Source organism: Sceloporus occidentalis, unplaced genomic scaffold (genome assembly GCF_023333645.1).
Source record: "Sceloporus occidentalis isolate IW3139 unplaced genomic scaffold, rSceOcc1.0.p SCAF_188, whole genome shotgun sequence".
Lineage (NCBI taxonomy): Eukaryota > Metazoa > Chordata > Lepidosauria > Squamata > Phrynosomatidae > Sceloporus > Sceloporus occidentalis.
This window is the reverse complement of record NW_028317168.1, coordinates 1,547,360-1,565,291: the sequence shown is the minus strand read 5'-3', so window position 1 is coordinate 1,565,291 and position 17,932 is coordinate 1,547,360. Positions and strand designations below refer to the sequence as shown.

The following is a 17,932-nucleotide window of genomic DNA, read 5'->3' as shown; positions in this document are numbered from 1 at the left end:
TTTATTGTAAGTTTTGGGATCTGATAGGGGATGATTTTACTGAAACTTGTGTGGAGGTTTTGCGTAAGAATGAGTTGATTGATTCTATGAAAGAGGGTGTGATTGTGCTGTTATTTAAGAAAGGAGATAAAAAAGATTTGAAGAATTGGAGGCCAATCACATTGTTGAATGTGGACTATAAGGTGTTAGCGAAAGTGTTGGCAAATCGGTTAAGGTTGATTGTGCATAATTTGGTTGGGGAAGAGCAAGTGTGTGCTGTGCCGGGTAGACAGATTGGGGATAGTTTGGTTGTGTTGCGTGATGTGTTGTGGTATTGCATGGATAGGAAGTTGGAAGTGGCGGTGGCAACTATTGATTTTGAGAAGGCGTATGATAGAGTAGCGCATGGATTTTTGTTTGGGGTTTTAGAGAGGTTGGGGATACCGGGGGGGATGTTGAAGTGGTTGAAAATGTTATATGAAGGAATTAGTAGTAGAGTAATGGTGAATGGTTGTTTGACTGAGAGTTTTGGTATAATGTCTGGGGTGAGACAAGGGTGTCCGTTGTCGCCGATTTTGTTTATATGCGTGATTGAACCTTTGTTAAGGATGATTAGGTGTGATAAGGTGGTGAGAGGTGTAGAAGTACCGGGAAGTGGGGGTAGGAGTTTGAAAGTGTTAGGTTATATGGACGATGTGACGGTAGTATGTAGAACGCAAGCTGGGTTAAGGAGGGTGAAGCTGTTAGTGGAGGGATTTTGTATGGGGAGTGGTTTCCGGGTGAATTGGGATAAATGTGCTTGTAAGGCTTTTGGTGAGTGGCGGGAGTTGGGGTTGTGTGGATGGCCTGTTAAGAGTGAAGCGATCGAGGTGTTGGGGGTGAAATTTGATAATAAGTTGAATGGATGTGATAGCTGGGAGAAGGTGGTTGGGAAAGTGAAACAGAAGATAGGGTTTTGGTCGTCTAGGACTTTGTCTTTTTCTGGAAGGGTGTTGATTGTGAAGGTGGTGATTGTTCCTTTGTTGTTGTACTTGAATGTGGTTTTTCCAGTAAGTGTGAGAGTAATTAGGAAATTGGTGAGAAGTTTATTTTTATTTTTTTGGAATTCTAGGATGGAGCGATTGAGAAGGCAGAAAGTGATGTTGAAGACGGAGAATGGGGGTATGGACATGCCAGATGTTGAGCGGTTTTTGTTGGTGCAATATATACGGGTGTGTGTGAAGGTGAGTAAGAAGGATTCAATGGTGGGTTGCATGTTGAGGTATGCTGCGGGTGGTTTGTTGAGGAAGTATGGTTTGTATGAACTTGATCGTAAGAAGCCTGTGTGTTTTAAGGTGCCTTGGTTTTATGAAAGGGTTGAGATTGGTATTAGAAGATATGAGTTGCAGAATGTGACTGTGTCTATGTGGGAAGAGAAGAGGTGTGTATTGAATATGATTAGGGATCGGGAGGAAGTAGTAGGTTTGGGTGGTTTGAATGAAGGTCAAAGTAAGCAGGTTTGGAAGATGTTGTCTGAGCGAGAATTGGTTAATAGACAGAGAGATGTGGGTTGGATGGCGGTGCATGGGTGTTTGCCAACTAGAGAGTTTCAGAGGGTTAGGAAGTTGTGTGTTTCTGAGTGTTGCCCCAGGGAGGGGTGTGGTAGAGTGGAGAATGTGATACATGTGTTCTGGAGTTGTGAGTATGCTGTACAAATTTGGGAAAGGATGGGGCGGTTGGTTAAAGAATTAGTGGGATTGGATGGGGTGGGTTTTGAGGCTGTGTTTTTTGGGTTATGTGATTTAGATAAGAGGAGGAGGAGGTTGTTCTGGATGCTGATAAGTTGTGTTAAGGAATCTTTGTGGGATGTGAGGAACTTGTTAGTCTTTAAAAAGGATATGGTGGAGGTGGATGGTTGTGTGAGGATGATTCGAGGACGGATGTATGTGTATTTTTTGAGGGATGTGAGAAGGTGGGGGGAGGAAGATGCCGAGGGTGTGTGGAAAACAAAGAAATGGAAAGACTGGGATAGGGTTTGAGGGGGGTTGGGGGTTTGGATGGTTTGTGGACGTTGGGGGTAGTCTTGAGGAGCGTTTTGTATATATGTATTAAAAATTGTATTAAAAAAAAAAAAAAAAAAAAAAAAAAAAAAAAAAAAAAAAAAAAAAAAAAAAAAAAACCAACCGTGTGGTTGGGGGTTGGATGGTTTGTGGAAGTTGGGAGGTAGTCTTTGAGGAACTTTTTTGTATATATGTATATAGGGTTTTTTAGGTTTCACTAAGTGGTGTGGGATTATAAAGAGAAAATATGCCATGAGGATGTTATATGTAATGCCGTCCGGAGTGTCATCTTGAGGATGTGCGATATGACTGAGTGGTATAAAAAAAAAAAAAAAAAAAAAAAAAAAAAAAAATCTGTTCTTATCAGTTTAATATCTGATACGTCCCCTATCTGGGGACCATATATTAAATGGATTTTTAGAACAGGGAGATGGAAGAAGAGCTTGCTCTGTCCACTCCACGCATTGACCTGGTATTGCAGTACCTCCAGGACCGGTGCACCTCTCTTATCAGTGACCAAAAGCAGAACCCAACCCAACCCAGCAAAGCAAAGCAAATCCGAGCGGAGCAACGATCCGAGGAAGGGCCGAGCGACCCGGGGAGCAGCGGCAGCAGTCCAGGGTCGGTCGGCCGGTGGGTCGGTTGCTTCCTTCCTTCCTTTCTTTCCTCCCAGCTCGTCGCTGTTGCAGGCCAGTGAGTGCGTGCGTGCGTGCGTGCGTGCCTCTTGGTCGCGACACGTCACGTCACTGAAGCGTGCTGCGGTAATGTCCGTCGGAACGTAATGTAACTGTGTGTGTGTGTGTGTGTGTGTGTGTGTGTGTGTGTGTGTGTGTGTGTGTGTGTGTGTGTGTGTGTGTGTGTGTGGCCTTGGTCATGAAGGCCCATGCCGGTTGAGGGTGCATTGAAGGATTAAAGCGCTAGTGTGTTTGGTTGCTTGAAGGTTAGCGTGGCCAGCTGACGGTTGTGCTGCAGCGGCTGCAGCTGCTGCCTGGCTCCTGTGGTTCTTTTGCATGCCTTGGTTTGTGTCTCCCTCTGATGGTGGCTGACGAGGGCGAGGACGAGAGAGAGTGAGCGAGTGTTTGTCCCAGCAGCAGCAGTAGCGGTTAAGAGGATTAGATGAGATGAGAGGAGATGAGATTAGAGTAAGGACTGCTACGTCTGTCAGGTGCTTAGCAGCCGATCTCGTTGAGCGGGAGGCGGAGGTGCGAACTGCCCCCCCCCCCCCTGGGGGCGGAGCCATGCAAATGTTTCAGGCCGCGCCGCCACGATCCCGGCGGGCCTCGTCGAGACAGAGGGCGGGCGGGCGGGCAGGCAGGAGACGGAGAGAGGGGAGAGTGTGCGAGCCGGTGGTGCTCGGCTTGGACGCAGGGGTGGTGCGGGCGGTCCTTTCCAGCCGTGGCTGCCGGCGCAGGGCTGCAGTCCGGCGCGGGGATCCGCAGAGGGAGTGCCCTGGGGGTTGGTGGGTGGCGGGCGTGCAGCGGGCGGAAGGGAGGCCCGGGGCCCGCGTGGCAGCTCGCTGCGACTGTGCGGAGCCTGGGTGGCGGGCCCGAGCCGGGCCCGCCGCCCTCTTCGGGTTATCGCTTCTCGGCCTTTTGGCTAAGATCAAGTGTAGTTCCCTTCGGACAGGGGGGGGACTATGCTGATCCTCTGGCCTTAGGGTTCGGGAAAGCATGAAGCCCGAGGTGATTAAATTGCCCTGACGCAAGTCGGAGTTACCGTGTGCAGACTTGCACGCCGCTGCACACGGTAAATGCACATTTTTTGCACCGGCGGATCTTCACACTCCCTCCATCGCACCATCAGGGCATGGAGTGGAATTTATTTTTGAACCTGGCTGGGTCAGTCATGGCCCGCCCCTAAATTATTTATTTATTTATCACAATGTGTTTAAGCACGTGTGCCCATTAATTTCGATTGGATTTTCACGGTCACCAAACCTTTAAGCGAGGCCACGTTCACGATTTGGTTTTTGGATTTGGCACTTTTGTTTTCGGACACTATCTTTCGGTAGTGAAGCCAAGGGGGCTACTTCCCGATGGGAGTGCCCCATGGCGATGGGGTCTCACCCTTCGGGGAGAGTCCTAAGATCCGACCCTCCCATGGGGGGGGGGAGGAATTTGTCTGGGTTCCCCTTGTGGGGACCCAGTTTCGTATATGGCTTCCGCTGCCTCTTAGGAGCACGGAAAGCAGCACCCAAAGGAGCACGCACCTCGGGCTTCAAATAAAAAAAAAAAAAAAAAAAAAAAATCTGTTCTTATCAGTTTAATATCTGATACGTCCCCTATCTGGGGACCATATATTAAATGGATTTTTAGAACAGGGAGATGGAAGAAGAGCTTGCTCTGTCCACTCCACGCATTGACCTGGTATTGCAGTACCTCCAGGACCGGTGCACCTCTCTTATCAGTGACCAAAAGCAGAACCCAACCCAACCCAGCAAAGCAAAGCAAATCCGAGCGGAGCAACGATCCGAGGAAGGGCCGAGCGACCCGGGGAGCAGCGGCAGCAGTCCAGGGTCGGTCGGCCGGTGGGTCGGTTGCTTCCTTCCTTCCTTTCTTTCCTCCCAGCTCGTCGCTGTTGCAGGCCAGTGAGTGCGTGCGTGCGTGCGTGCGTGCCTCTTGGTCGCGACACGTCACGTCACTGAAGCGTGCTGCGGTAATGTCCGTCGGAACGTAATGTAACTGTGTGTGTGTGTGTGTGTGTGTGTGTGTGTGTGTGTGTGTGTGTGTGTGTGTGTGTGTGTGTGTGTGTGTGTGTGTGTGGCCTTGGTCATGAAGGCCCATGCCGGTTGAGGGTGCATTGAAGGATTAAAGCGCTAGTGTGTTTGGTTGCTTGAAGGTTAGCGTGGCCAGCTGACGGTTGTGCTGCAGCGGCTGCAGCTGCTGCCTGGCTCCTGTGGTTCTTTTGCATGCCTTGGTTTGTGTCTCCCTCTGATGGTGGCTGACGAGGGCGAGGACGAGAGAGAGTGAGCGAGTGTTTGTCCCAGCAGCAGCAGTAGCGGTTAAGAGGATTAGATGAGATGAGAGGAGATGAGATTAGAGTAAGGACTGCTACGTCTGTCAGGTGCTTAGCAGCCGATCTCGTTGAGCGGGAGGCGGAGGTGCGAACTGCCCCCCCCCCCCCTGGGGGCGGAGCCATGCAAATGTTTCAGGCCGCGCCGCCACGATCCCGGCGGGCCTCGTCGAGACAGAGGGCGGGCGGGCGGGCAGGCAGGAGACGGAGAGAGGGGAGAGTGTGCGAGCCGGTGGTGCTCGGCTTGGACGCAGGGGTGGTGCGGGCGGTCCTTTCCAGCCGTGGCTGCCGGCGCAGGGCTGCAGTCCGGCGCGGGGATCCGCAGAGGGAGTGCCCTGGGGGTTGGTGGGTGGCGGGCGTGCAGCGGGCGGAAGGGAGGCCCGGGGCCCGCGTGGCAGCTCGCTGCGACTGTGCGGAGCCTGGGTGGCGGGCCCGAGCCGGGCCCGCCGCCCTCTTCGGGTTATCGCTTCTCGGCCTTTTGGCTAAGATCAAGTGTAGTATCTGTTCTTATCAGTTTAATATCTGATACGTCCCCTATCTGGGGACCATATATTAAATGGATTTTTAGAACAGGGAGATGGAAGAAGAGCTTGCTCTGTCCACTCCACGCATTGACCTGGTATTGCAGTACCTCCAGGACCGGTGCACCTCTCTTATCAGTGACCAAAAGCAGAACCCAACCCAACCCAGCAAAGCAAAGCAAATCCGAGCGGAGCAACGATCCGAGGAAGGGCCGAGCGACCCGGGGAGCAGCGGCAGCAGTCCAGGGTCGGTCGGCCGGTGGGTCGGTTGCTTCCTTCCTTCCTTTCTTTCCTCCCAGCTCGTCGCTGTTGCAGGCCAGTGAGTGCGTGCGTGCCTCTTGGTCGCGACACGTCACGTCACTGAAGCGTGCTGCGGTAATGTCCGTCGGAACGTAATGTAACTGTGTGTGTGTGTGTGTGTGTGTGTGTGTGTGTGTGGCCTTGGTCATGAAGGCCCATGCCGGTTGAGGGTGCATTGAAGGATTAAAGCGCTAGTGTGTTTGGTTGCTTGAAGGTTAGCGTGGCCAGCTGACGGTTGTGCTGCAGCGGCTGCAGCTGCTGCCTGGCTCCTGTGGTTCTTTTGCATGCCTTGGTTTGTGTCTCCCTCTGATGGTGGCTGACGAGGGCGAGGACGAGAGAGAGTGAGCGAGTGTTTGTCCCAGCAGCAGCAGTAGCGGTTAAGAGGATTAGATGAGATGAGAGGAGATGAGATTAGAGTAAGGACTGCTACGTCTGTCAGGTGCTTAGCAGCCGATCTCGTTGAGCGGGAGGCGGAGGTGCGAACTGCCCCCCCCCCCCCTGGGGGCGGAGCCATGCAAATGTTTCAGGCCGCGCCGCCACGATCCCGGCGGGCCTCGTCGAGACAGAGGGCGGGCGGGCGGGCAGGCAGGAGACGGAGAGAGGGGAGAGTGTGCGAGCCGGTGGTGCTCGGCTTGGACGCAGGGGTGGTGCGGGCGGTCCTTTCCAGCCGTGGCTGCCGGCGCAGGGCTGCAGTCCGGCGCGGGGATCCGCAGAGGGAGTGCCCTGGGGGTTGGTGGGTGGCGGGCGTGCAGCGGGCGGAAGGGAGGCCCGGGGCCCGCGTGGCAGCTCGCTGCGACTGTGCGGAGCCTGGGTGGCGGGCCCGAGCCGGGCCCGCCGCCCTCTTCGGGTTATCGCTTCTCGGCCTTTTGGCTAAGATCAAGTGTAGTATCTGTTCTTATCAGTTTAATATCTGATACGTCCCCTATCTGGGGACCATATATTAAATGGATTTTTAGAACAGGGAGATGGAAGAAGAGCTTGCTCTGTCCACTCCACGCATTGACCTGGTATTGCAGTACCTCCAGGACCGGTGCACCTCTCTTATCAGTGACCAAAAGCAGAACCCAACCCAACCCAGCAAAGCAAAGCAAATCCGAGCGGAGCAACGATCCGAGGAAGGGCCGAGCGACCCGGGGAGCAGCGGCAGCAGTCCAGGGTCGGTCGGCCGGTGGGTCGGTTGCTTCCTTCCTTCCTTTCTTTCCTCCCAGCTCGTCGCTGTTGCAGGCCAGTGAGTGCGTGCGTGCGTGCGTGCGTGCCTCTTGGTCGCGACACGTCACGTCACTGAAGCGTGCTGCGGTAATGTCCGTCGGAACGTAATGTAACTGTGTGTGTGTGTGTGTGTGTGTGTGTGTGTGTGTGTGTGTGTGTGTGTGTGTGTGTGTGTGTGTGTGTGTGTGTGTGTGTGGCCTTGGTCATGAAGGCCCATGCCGGTTGAGGGTGCATTGAAGGATTAAAGCGCTAGTGTGTTTGGTTGCTTGAAGGTTAGCGTGGCCAGCTGACGGTTGTGCTGCAGCGGCTGCAGCTGCTGCCTGGCTCCTGTGGTTCTTTTGCATGCCTTGGTTTGTGTCTCCCTCTGATGGTGGCTGACGAGGGCGAGGACGAGAGAGAGTGAGCGAGTGTTTGTCCCAGCAGCAGCAGTAGCGGTTAAGAGGATTAGATGAGATGAGAGGAGATGAGATTAGAGTAAGGACTGCTACGTCTGTCAGGTGCTTAGCAGCCGATCTCGTTGAGCGGGAGGCGGAGGTGCGAACTGCCCCCCCCCCCCCCTGGGGGCGGAGCCATGCAAATGTTTCAGGCCGCGCCGCCACGATCCCGGCGGGCCTCGTCGAGACAGAGGGCGGGCGGGCGGGCAGGCAGGAGACGGAGAGAGGGGAGAGTGTGCGAGCCGGTGGTGCTCGGCTTGGACGCAGGGGTGGTGCGGGCGGTCCTTTCCAGCCGTGGCTGCCGGCGCAGGGCTGCAGTCCGGCGCGGGGATCCGCAGAGGGAGTGCCCTGGGGGTTGGTGGGTGGCGGGCGTGCAGCGGGCGGAAGGGAGGCCCGGGGCCCGCGTGGCAGCTCGCTGCGACTGTGCGGAGCCTGGGTGGCGGGCCCGAGCCGGGCCCGCCGCCCTCTTCGGGTTATCGCTTCTCGGCCTTTTGGCTAAGATCAAGTGTAGTATCTGTTCTTATCAGTTTAATATCTGATACGTCCCCTATCTGGGGACCATATATTAAATGGATTTTTAGAACAGGGAGATGGAAGAAGAGCTTGCTCTGTCCACTCCACGCATTGACCTGGTATTGCAGTACCTCCAGGACCGGTGCACCTCTCTTATCAGTGACCAAAAGCAGAACCCGACACAGCACAGCACAGCACAGCACAGCACAGCACAGCACAGCACAGCACAGCACAGCACAGCACAGCACAGCACAGCACAGCACAGCAAAACCGAGCAGAGCAGCGATCCGAGGAAGGGCCGAGCGACCCGGGGAGCAGCGGCAGCAGTCCAGGGTCGGTCGGCCGGTGGGTCGGTTGCTTCCTTCCTTCCTTTCTTTCCTCCCAGCTCGTCGCTGTTGCAGGCCAGTGAGTGCGTGCGTGCGTGCGTGCGTGCCTCTTGGTCGCGACACGTCACGTCACTGAAGCGTGCTGCGGTAATGTCCGTCGGAACGTAATGTAACTGTGTGTGTGTGTGTGTGTGTGTGTGTGTGTGTGTGTGTGTGTGTGTGTGTGTGTGTGTGTGTGTGTGTGTGGCCTTGGTCATGAAGGCCCATGCCGGTTGAGGGTGCATTGAAGGATTAAAGCGCTAGTGTGTTTGGTTGCTTGAAGGTTAGCGTGGCCAGCTGACGGTTGTGCTGCAGCGGCTGCAGCTGCTGCCTGGCTCCTGTGGTTCTTTTGCATGCCTTGGTTTGTGTCTCCCTCTGATGGTGGCTGACGAGGGCGAGGACGAGAGAGAGTGAGCGAGTGTTTGTCCCAGCAGCAGCAGTAGCGGTTAAGAGGATTAGATGAGATGAGAGGAGATGAGATTAGAGTAAGGACTGCTACGTCTGTCAGGTGCTTAGCAGCCGATCTCGTTGAGCGGGAGGCGGAGGTGCGAACTGCCCCCCCCCCCCCTGGGGGCGGAGCCATGCAAATGTTTCAGGCCGCGCCGCCACGATCCCGGCGGGCCTCGTCGAGACAGAGGGCGGGCGGGCGGGCAGGCAGGAGACGGAGAGAGGGGAGAGTGTGCGAGCCGGTGGTGCTCGGCTTGGACGCAGGGGTGGTGCGGGCGGTCCTTTCCAGCCGTGGCTGCCGGCGCAGGGCTGCAGTCCGGCGCGGGGATCCGCAGAGGGAGTGCCCTGGGGGTTGGTGGGTGGCGGGCGTGCAGCGGGCGGAAGGGAGGCCCGGGGCCCGCGTGGCAGCTCGCTGCGACTGTGCGGAGCCTGGGTGGCGGGCCCGAGCCGGGCCCGCCGCCCTCTTCGGGTTATCGCTTCTCGGCCTTTTGGCTAAGATCAAGTGTAGTATCTGTTCTTATCAGTTTAATATCTGATACGTCCCCTATCTGGGGACCATATATTAAATGGATTTTTAGAACAGGGAGATGGAAGAAGAGCTTGCTCTGTCCACTCCACGCATTGACCTGGTATTGCAGTACCTCCAGGACCGGTGCACCTCTCTTATCAGTGACCAAAAGCAGAACCCAACCCAACCCAGCAAAGCAAAGCAAATCCGAGCGGAGCAACGATCCGAGGAAGGGCCGAGCGACCCGGGGAGCAGCGGCAGCAGTCCAGGGTCGGTCGGCCGGTGGGTCGGTTGCTTCCTTCCTTCCTTTCTTTCCTCCCAGCTCGTCGCTGTTGCAGGCCAGTGAGTGCGTGCGTGCCTCTTGGTCGCGACACGTCACGTCACTGAAGTGTGCTGCGGTAATGTCCGTCGGAACGTAATGTAACTGTGTGTGTGTGTGTGTGTGTGTGTGTGTGTGTGTGGCCTTGGTCATGAAGGCCCATGCCGGTTGAGGGTGCATTGAAGGATTAAAGCGCTAGTGTGTTTGGTTGCTTGAAGGTTAGCGTGGCCAGCTGACGGTTGTGCTGCAGCGGCTGCAGCTGCTGCCTGGCTCCTGTGGTTCTTTTGCATGCCTTGGTTTGTGTCTCCCTCTGATGGTGGCTGACGAGGGCGAGGACGAGAGAGAGTGAGCGAGTGTTTGTCCCAGCAGCAGCAGTAGCGGTTAAGAGGATTAGATGAGATGAGAGGAGATGAGATTAGAGTAAGGACTGCTACGTCTGTCAGGTGCTTAGCAGCCGATCTCGTTGAGCGGGAGGCGGAGGTGCGAACTGCCCCCCCCCCCCCTGGGGGCGGAGCCATGCAAATGTTTCAGGCCGCGCCGCCACGATCCCGGCGGGCCTCGTCGAGACAGAGGGCGGGCGGGCGGGCAGGCAGGAGACGGAGAGAGGGGAGAGTGTGCGAGCCGGTGGTGCTCGGCTTGGACGCAGGGGTGGTGCGGGCGGTCCTTTCCAGCCGTGGCTGCCGGCGCAGGGCTGCAGTCCGGCGCGGGGATCCGCAGAGGGAGTGCCCTGGGGGTTGGTGGGTGGCGGGCGTGCAGCGGGCGGAAGGGAGGCCCGGGGCCCGCGTGGCAGCTCGCTGCGACTGTGCGGAGCCTGGGTGGCGGGCCCGAGCCGGGCCCGCCGCCCTCTTCGGGTTATCGCTTCTCGGCCTTTTGGCTAAGATCAAGTGTAGTATCTGTTCTTATCAGTTTAATATCTGATACGTCCCCTATCTGGGGACCATATATTAAATGGATTTTTAGAACAGGGAGATGGAAGAAGAGCTTGCTCTGTCCACTCCACGCATTGACCTGGTATTGCAGTACCTCCAGGACCGGTGCACCTCTCTTATCAGTGACCAAAAGCAGAACCCAACCCAACCCAGCAAAGCAAAGCAAATCCGAGCGGAGCAACGATCCGAGGAAGGGCCGAGCGACCCGGGGAGCAGCGGCAGCAGTCCAGGGTCGGTCGGCCGGTGGGTCGGTTGCTTCCTTCCTTCCTTTCTTTCCTCCCAGCTCGTCGCTGTTGCAGGCCAGTGAGTGCGTGCGTGCCTCTTGGTCGCGACACGTCACGTCACTGAAGTGTGCTGCGGTAATGTCCGTCGGAACGTAATGTAACTGTGTGTGTGTGTGTGTGTGTGTGTGTGTGTGTGTGGCCTTGGTCATGAAGGCCCATGCCGGTTGAGGGTGCATTGAAGGATTAAAGCGCTAGTGTGTTTGGTTGCTTGAAGGTTAGCGTGGCCAGCTGACGGTTGTGCTGCAGCGGCTGCAGCTGCTGCCTGGCTCCTGTGGTTCTTTTGCATGCCTTGGTTTGTGTCTCCCTCTGATGGTGGCTGACGAGGGCGAGGACGAGAGAGAGTGAGCGAGTGTTTGTCCCAGCAGCAGCAGTAGCGGTTAAGAGGATTAGATGAGATGAGAGGAGATGAGATTAGAGTAAGGACTGCTACGTCTGTCAGGTGCTTAGCAGCCGATCTCGTTGAGCGGGAGGCGGAGGTGCGAACTGCCCCCCCCCCCCCTGGGGGCGGAGCCATGCAAATGTTTCAGGCCGCGCCGCCACGATCCCGGCGGGCCTCGTCGAGACAGAGGGCGGGCGGGCGGGCAGGCAGGAGACGGAGAGAGGGGAGAGTGTGCGAGCCGGTGGTGCTCGGCTTGGACGCAGGGGTGGTGCGGGCGGTCCTTTCCAGCCGTGGCTGCCGGCGCAGGGCTGCAGTCCGGCGCGGGGATCCGCAGAGGGAGTGCCCTGGGGGTTGGTGGGTGGCGGGCGTGCAGCGGGCGGAAGGGAGGCCCGGGGCCCGCGTGGCAGCTCGCTGCGACTGTGCGGAGCCTGGGTGGCGGGCCCGAGCCGGGCCCGCCGCCCTCTTCGGGTTATCGCTTCTCGGCCTTTTGGCTAAGATCAAGTGTAGTATCTGTTCTTATCAGTTTAACATCTGATACGTCCCCTATCTGGGGACCATATATTAAATGGATTTTTAGAACAGGGAGATGGAAGAAGAGCTTGCTCTGTCCACTCCACGCATTGACCTGGTATTGCAGTACCTCCAGGACCGGTGCACCTCTCTTATCAGTGACCAAAAGCAGAACCCAACCCAACCCAGCAAAGCAAAGCAAATCCGAGCGGAGCAACGATCCGAGGAAGGGCCGAGCGACCCGGGGAGCAGCGGCAGCAGTCCAGGGTCGGTCGGCCGGTGGGTCGGTTGCTTCCTTCCTTCCTTTCTTTCCTCCCAGCTCGTCGCTGTTGCAGGCCAGTGAGTGCGTGCGTGCCTCTTGGTCGCGACACGTCACGTCACTGAAGTGTGCTGCGGTAATGTCCGTCGGAACGTAATGTAACTGTGTGTGTGTGTGTGTGTGTGTGTGTGTGTGTGTGGCCTTGGTCATGAAGGCCCATGCCGGTTGAGGGTGCATTGAAGGATTAAAGCGCTAGTGTGTTTGGTTGCTTGAAGGTTAGCGTGGCCAGCTGACGGTTGTGCTGCAGCGGCTGCAGCTGCTGCCTGGCTCCTGTGGTTCTTTTGCATGCCTTGGTTTGTGTCTCCCTCTGATGGTGGCTGACGAGGGCGAGGACGAGAGAGAGTGAGCGAGTGTTTGTCCCAGCAGCAGCAGTAGCGGTTAAGAGGATTAGATGAGATGAGAGGAGATGAGATTAGAGTAAGGACTGCTACGTCTGTCAGGTGCTTAGCAGCCGATCTCGTTGAGCGGGAGGCGGAGGTGCGAACTGCCCCCCCCCCCCCTGGGGGCGGAGCCATGCAAATGTTTCAGGCCGCGCCGCCACGATCCCGGCGGGCCTCGTCGAGACAGAGGGCGGGCGGGCGGGCAGGCAGGAGACGGAGAGAGGGGAGAGTGTGCGAGCCGGTGGTGCTCGGCTTGGACGCAGGGGTGGTGCGGGCGGTCCTTTCCAGCCGTGGCTGCCGGCGCAGGGCTGCAGTCCGGCGCGGGGATCCGCAGAGGGAGTGCCCTGGGGGTTGGTGGGTGGCGGGCGTGCAGCGGGCGGAAGGGAGGCCCGGGGCCCGCGTGGCAGCTCGCTGCGACTGTGCGGAGCCTGGGTGGCGGGCCCGAGCCGGGCCCGCCGCCCTCTTCGGGTTATCGCTTCTCGGCCTTTTGGCTAAGATCAAGTGTAGTATCTGTTCTTATCAGTTTAATATCTGATACGTCCCCTATCTGGGGACCATATATTAAATGGATTTTTAGAACAGGGAGATGGAAGAAGAGCTTGCTCTGTCCACTCCACGCATTGACCTGGTATTGCAGTACCTCCAGGACCGGTGCACCTCTCTTATCAGTGACCAAAAGCAGAACCCAACCCAACCCAGCAAAGCAAAGCAAATCCGAGCGGAGCAACGATCCGAGGAAGGGCCGAGCGACCCGGGGAGCAGCGGCAGCAGTCCAGGGTCGGTCGGCCGGTGGGTCGGTTGCTTCCTTCCTTCCTTTCTTTCCTCCCAGCTCGTCGCTGTTGCAGGCCAGTGAGTGCGTGCGTGCCTCTTGGTCGCGACACGTCACGTCACTGAAGTGTGCTGCGGTAATGTCCGTCGGAACGTAATGTAACTGTGTGTGTGTGTGTGTGTGTGTGTGTGTGTGTGTGTGGCCTTGGTCATGAAGGCCCATGCCGGTTGAGGGTGCATTGAAGGATTAAAGCGCTAGTGTGTTTGGTTGCTTGAAGGTTAGCGTGGCCAGCTGACGGTTGTGCTGCAGCGGCTGCAGCTGCTGCCTGGCTCCTGTGGTTCTTTTGCATGCCTTGGTTTGTGTCTCCCTCTGATGGTGGCTGACGAGGGCGAGGACGAGAGAGAGTGAGCGAGTGTTTGTCCCAGCAGCAGCAGTAGCGGTTAAGAGGATTAGATGAGATGAGAGGAGATGAGATTAGAGTAAGGACTGCTACGTCTGTCAGGTGCTTAGCAGCCGATCTCGTTGAGCGGGAGGCGGAGGTGCGAACTGCCCCCCCCCCCCCTGGGGGCGGAGCCATGCAAATGTTTCAGGCCGCGCCGCCACGATCCCGGCGGGCCTCGTCGAGACAGAGGGCGGGCGGGCGGGCAGGCAGGAGACGGAGAGAGGGGAGAGTGTGCGAGCCGGTGGTGCTCGGCTTGGACGCAGGGGTGGTGCGGGCGGTCCTTTCCAGCCGTGGCTGCCGGCGCAGGGCTGCAGTCCGGCGCGGGGATCCGCAGAGGGAGTGCCCTGGGGGTTGGTGGGTGGCGGGCGTGCAGCGGGCGGAAGGGAGGCCCGGGGCCCGCGTGGCAGCTCGCTGCGACTGTGCGGAGCCTGGGTGGCGGGCCCGAGCCGGGCCCGCCGCCCTCTTCGGGTTATCGCTTCTCGGCCTTTTGGCTAAGATCAAGTGTAGTATCTGTTCTTATCAGTTTAATATCTGATACGTCCCCTATCTGGGGACCATATATTAAATGGATTTTTAGAACAGGGAGATGGAAGAAGAGCTTGCTCTGTCCACTCCACGCATTGACCTGGTATTGCAGTACCTCCAGGACCGGTGCACCTCTCTTATCAGTGACCAAAAGCAGAACCCAACCCAACCCAGCAAAGCAAAGCAAATCCGAGCGGAGCAACGATCCGAGGAAGGGCCGAGCGACCCGGGGAGCAGCGGCAGCAGTCCAGGGTCGGTCGGCCGGTGGGTCGGTTGCTTCCTTCCTTCCTTTCTTTCCTCCCAGCTCGTCGCTGTTGCAGGCCAGTGAGTGCGTGCGTGCCTCTTGGTCGCGACACGTCACGTCACTGAAGTGTGCTGCGGTAATGTCCGTCGGAACGTAATGTAACTGTGTGTGTGTGTGTGTGTGTGTGTGTGTGTGTGTGGCCTTGGTCATGAAGGCCCATGCCGGTTGAGGGTGCATTGAAGGATTAAAGCGCTAGTGTGTTTGGTTGCTTGAAGGTTAGCGTGGCCAGCTGACGGTTGTGCTGCAGCGGCTGCAGCTGCTGCCTGGCTCCTGTGGTTCTTTTGCATGCCTTGGTTTGTGTCTCCCTCTGATGGTGGCTGACGAGGGCGAGGACGAGAGAGAGTGAGCGAGTGTTTGTCCCAGCAGCAGCAGTAGCGGTTAAGAGGATTAGATGAGATGAGAGGAGATGAGATTAGAGTAAGGACTGCTACGTCTGTCAGGTGCTTAGCAGCCGATCTCGTTGAGCGGGAGGCGGAGGTGCGAACTGCCCCCCCCCCCCCTGGGGGCGGAGCCATGCAAATGTTTCAGGCCGCGCCGCCACGATCCCGGCGGGCCTCGTCGAGACAGAGGGCGGGCGGGCGGGCAGGCAGGAGACGGAGAGAGGGGAGAGTGTGCGAGCCGGTGGTGCTCGGCTTGGACGCAGGGGTGGTGCGGGCGGTCCTTTCCAGCCGTGGCTGCCGGCGCAGGGCTGCAGTCCGGCGCGGGGATCCGCAGAGGGAGTGCCCTGGGGGTTGGTGGGTGGCGGGCGTGCAGCGGGCGGAAGGGAGGCCCGGGGCCCGCGTGGCAGCTCGCTGCGACTGTGCGGAGCCTGGGTGGCGGGCCCGAGCCGGGCCCGCCGCCCTCTTCGGGTTATCGCTTCTCGGCCTTTTGGCTAAGATCAAGTGTACTTGTACAGGAGATCTTAGCCAGAGGTCCTAGTGTCAGCGGAGTACGGCCCTCGGCCTCCCGGCATCGGCCCCTTCATTGGGGTCTTAAGCCGGGTGCTGCTATAGGGGGTCCCGTCAGAGCTGGCACTGGGAACGTGGAGCGATCGGCGTGATGGCGATACCGAACTTTCCGAATACGGTGCGCATGTGTATTGAGGATGAAGAACGTCGGAGGAGGATTTCGCTGGAGGAAGTTCAGGTGAAAATCGTGGAAGGTCTGTTGCAGATGCCAAGAGGGGAGATTTTTTGCCTTCAGGATTTTGGGTTCCGTGGTTTCTTTGACATTACTTTCAAATCGGTGTGGGGAGCACGGAATTTGATGGAGCGGAGTCTTACCCATGCTGATCATGTTTTGTTACGTGGCATTGTTTTTCGTCCCTCGGTTGCGGTGCGGAAAGTATGTATTACGGTGCATATATACAATCCCTTTGTGCCAGATGATGCGATCTGTGCGTTTTTGAGCCAATATGCGTCCAAAGTGGAAGAACCGGAGTATATGCGGAATCCTTTTGGCGTGTATAATGGTAGGAGAAGGTTTTGGGTTACCTTAAAACCCGACGAGAAGGGATATGGAGGGATGATGCATCCACCGCAGAACTTCTCTATTGGGGGGAATCAGGGATATCTTTTTTATCCCAACTGTCCTACCTTTTGTCGGAAGTGTTTTAAGTTTGGGCACACTAGTGAGCACTGCGTCGAAGATCAGAAGGTTTGCCGTAATTGCAGGCAGAAGGGACATATGGCCTTTGAGTGTCCAAACCCCAGGAAATGTGATCTCTGTGGAGATGTGGGGCATGGGGCGTGGTCATGTCCCGTGTTGAGAGAGCAGCGGAAGAAAGCTGCGGAAAGGCAGGAGGAGGAGGAGAGGAGGATAGAGGCTGAGCGGTCTGCGCATGTGGATCGGTTGGTGGAGCAATTTTCTCTTGCATCTGGAGCGTCTGTCAAACCGCCGCCGGAAGATCGGCCTGCGGTTTCTGTGGCGTCGGAGCGAGTAATTGAAGATGTGGCTGTGAGTCCGGTACAAAGTGCCGTTGTGGATCCAGAGATGGAAATTACGCCTCAACAGGAAGATCTCCTGTTGGAGGTAATTAAGGATCCTCTGCTTATCGGTGCAGATCTGCCAGATATTGGTGGTTTGGAGCAGGAACCAGGGCAGGCGGGAGTCAGGTTTGTAGAAGACGTGATGATAGATGCAGGAGAGGGTTGTAGTGCTGAAAAAAGAGTTCGGGAGTGTGAGAGTGGGTCCTCACCGGATTCCCCCCGGTTAGATGTGTTATCAGAAAGCGAAGGAAGCTGTTCTCCGCTCTCTGTATGTTCTGAAGATCCAGGAGGTGTTTTCAGCCGAAGAGTGGCAGATCCTATGAGGAGTTATTCCGAGGTTGTGGAGGAGACTTTGACTAAAAAGTTTCGATCGGGGACATGAGGGGTGTAGTATGAAGAGTGCTGATGAGTATTAAATTATGAGGTCTCTTTGTATTGCATCCCTCAATGTAAGAAGCATTAAGGGTGCTGCACGGCGTGTAGTGGTCTTTGAGGCTCTTAAGGGGCAAAGAGCAGATATTTTTTGTCTGCAAGAATGTAATTTGGCAGGACCATTGCAGAGTCAGCCTTGGACTTTGGGTCCTTCTGTTTTTTCGTTTGGGGTTAGGCGGAATTGTGGGGTGGCGGTGTTGTTTCGTAGTTTTGATTTTCAGGTGGTTAGGGTGGTGGAAATAGAATATGGGAGGGCGTTAGTGGTTTTCTTTAGATATGGGGGGGTTGGGTTCAAATTAATTAATGTGTATGCTCCTGTAGATAGGAAAGAAAGGATAACGCTATTGCAGCACGTGAAATTATGGTTACCAGGGAGAGAGTGTGTGTTTTTGGTGGGTGACTTTAATTGTGTGCTTAAGAATGAGGATAGAGTGGGTGGGAGGAAAGGTGCGAATTTGGATGGGTCTAGTAGGGAGTTGGGGCAGATGGTGGAAGATTTTGGATTGTTAGATTCAGTTATGTTACATAAATCGTCAGAGGAGTTTTTTTCTTTCTTTAGTGAGGATGGGAGTGTGTGTTCCAGGATTGATTTTATTTTCTTTTCTAAAAATATGAGTGGGAGGGAGATGATAGGTGTGCGTTTGCCTTTTACGGATCATGTTTGTGTGTTATGTACAGTGGAGTTTGTAGAGGAAGTTATAATGGGTCGTGGTCAATGGAAGTTGAATGTGTCTTTGATGGATGATGGATGGGTGGTGAAGTGTTTTGAAAGATTCTTCCTGGGGCTGCGGAGAAAGAAACGGTGTTTTATGTCAATCAGTAGGTGGTGGGAGTTTGTTAAGGTGCAAGTGCGGATGTTTTTTGTGAGAATAGGGAAAGTTAGAGCTAGGAATGAAAGGAAAGAATTGATGATGTGGCAGAAACGTTTGGAGTATTTGAGGAAATTGAGGGTGCTTGGGTTGGATGTGAAGAATGATTTGATTGAGGCAAGGCAGCAGGTGAGTCAGTATATGGAAAAGAAAGGTAAGAAGATAATGTTTCGAGCT

General features: G+C 56.2%; 9 non-coding genes and 1 pseudogene across 9 annotated transcripts; all 10 read left to right on the top strand.

The window, feature by feature from the left end:
- Positions 1 to 2,303: 2,303 nt before the first annotated feature.
- Positions 2,304 to 2,524, top strand: LOC149278581 (U2 spliceosomal RNA; annotated as a pseudogene).
- Positions 2,525 to 4,229: 1,705 nt separating this feature from the next.
- Positions 4,230 to 4,418, top strand: LOC149278580 (U2 spliceosomal RNA). Its single transcript, XR_016278706.1, has one exon. It is a non-coding gene; the product is annotated as a U2 spliceosomal RNA (small nuclear RNA).
- A 1,074-nt stretch (positions 4,419 to 5,492) lies between these two features.
- On the top strand, positions 5,493 to 5,683 carry LOC149278579 (U2 spliceosomal RNA). Its single transcript, XR_016278765.1, has one exon. It is a non-coding gene; the product is annotated as a U2 spliceosomal RNA (small nuclear RNA).
- A 1,018-nt stretch (positions 5,684 to 6,701) lies between these two features.
- On the top strand, positions 6,702 to 6,892 carry LOC149278578 (U2 spliceosomal RNA). The gene has a single exon (XR_016278764.1). It is a non-coding gene; the product is annotated as a U2 spliceosomal RNA (small nuclear RNA).
- A 1,077-nt stretch (positions 6,893 to 7,969) lies between these two features.
- Positions 7,970 to 8,160, top strand: LOC149278577 (U2 spliceosomal RNA). The gene has a single exon (XR_016278763.1). It is a non-coding gene; the product is annotated as a U2 spliceosomal RNA (small nuclear RNA).
- Positions 8,161 to 9,291: 1,131 nt separating this feature from the next.
- On the top strand, positions 9,292 to 9,482 carry LOC149278576 (U2 spliceosomal RNA). Its single transcript, XR_016278762.1, has one exon. It is a non-coding gene; the product is annotated as a U2 spliceosomal RNA (small nuclear RNA).
- A 1,018-nt stretch (positions 9,483 to 10,500) lies between these two features.
- Positions 10,501 to 10,691, top strand: LOC149278575 (U2 spliceosomal RNA). Its single transcript, XR_016278761.1, has one exon. It is a non-coding gene; the product is annotated as a U2 spliceosomal RNA (small nuclear RNA).
- A 1,018-nt stretch (positions 10,692 to 11,709) lies between these two features.
- LOC149278574 (U2 spliceosomal RNA) lies at positions 11,710 to 11,900 on the top strand. The gene has a single exon (XR_016278695.1). It is a non-coding gene; the product is annotated as a U2 spliceosomal RNA (small nuclear RNA).
- Positions 11,901 to 12,918: 1,018 nt separating this feature from the next.
- On the top strand, positions 12,919 to 13,109 carry LOC149278573 (U2 spliceosomal RNA). Its single transcript, XR_016278759.1, has one exon. It is a non-coding gene; the product is annotated as a U2 spliceosomal RNA (small nuclear RNA).
- A 1,020-nt stretch (positions 13,110 to 14,129) lies between these two features.
- LOC149278572 (U2 spliceosomal RNA) lies at positions 14,130 to 14,320 on the top strand. The gene has a single exon (XR_016278758.1). It is a non-coding gene; the product is annotated as a U2 spliceosomal RNA (small nuclear RNA).
- Positions 14,321 to 17,932: the final 3,612 nt, after the last annotated feature.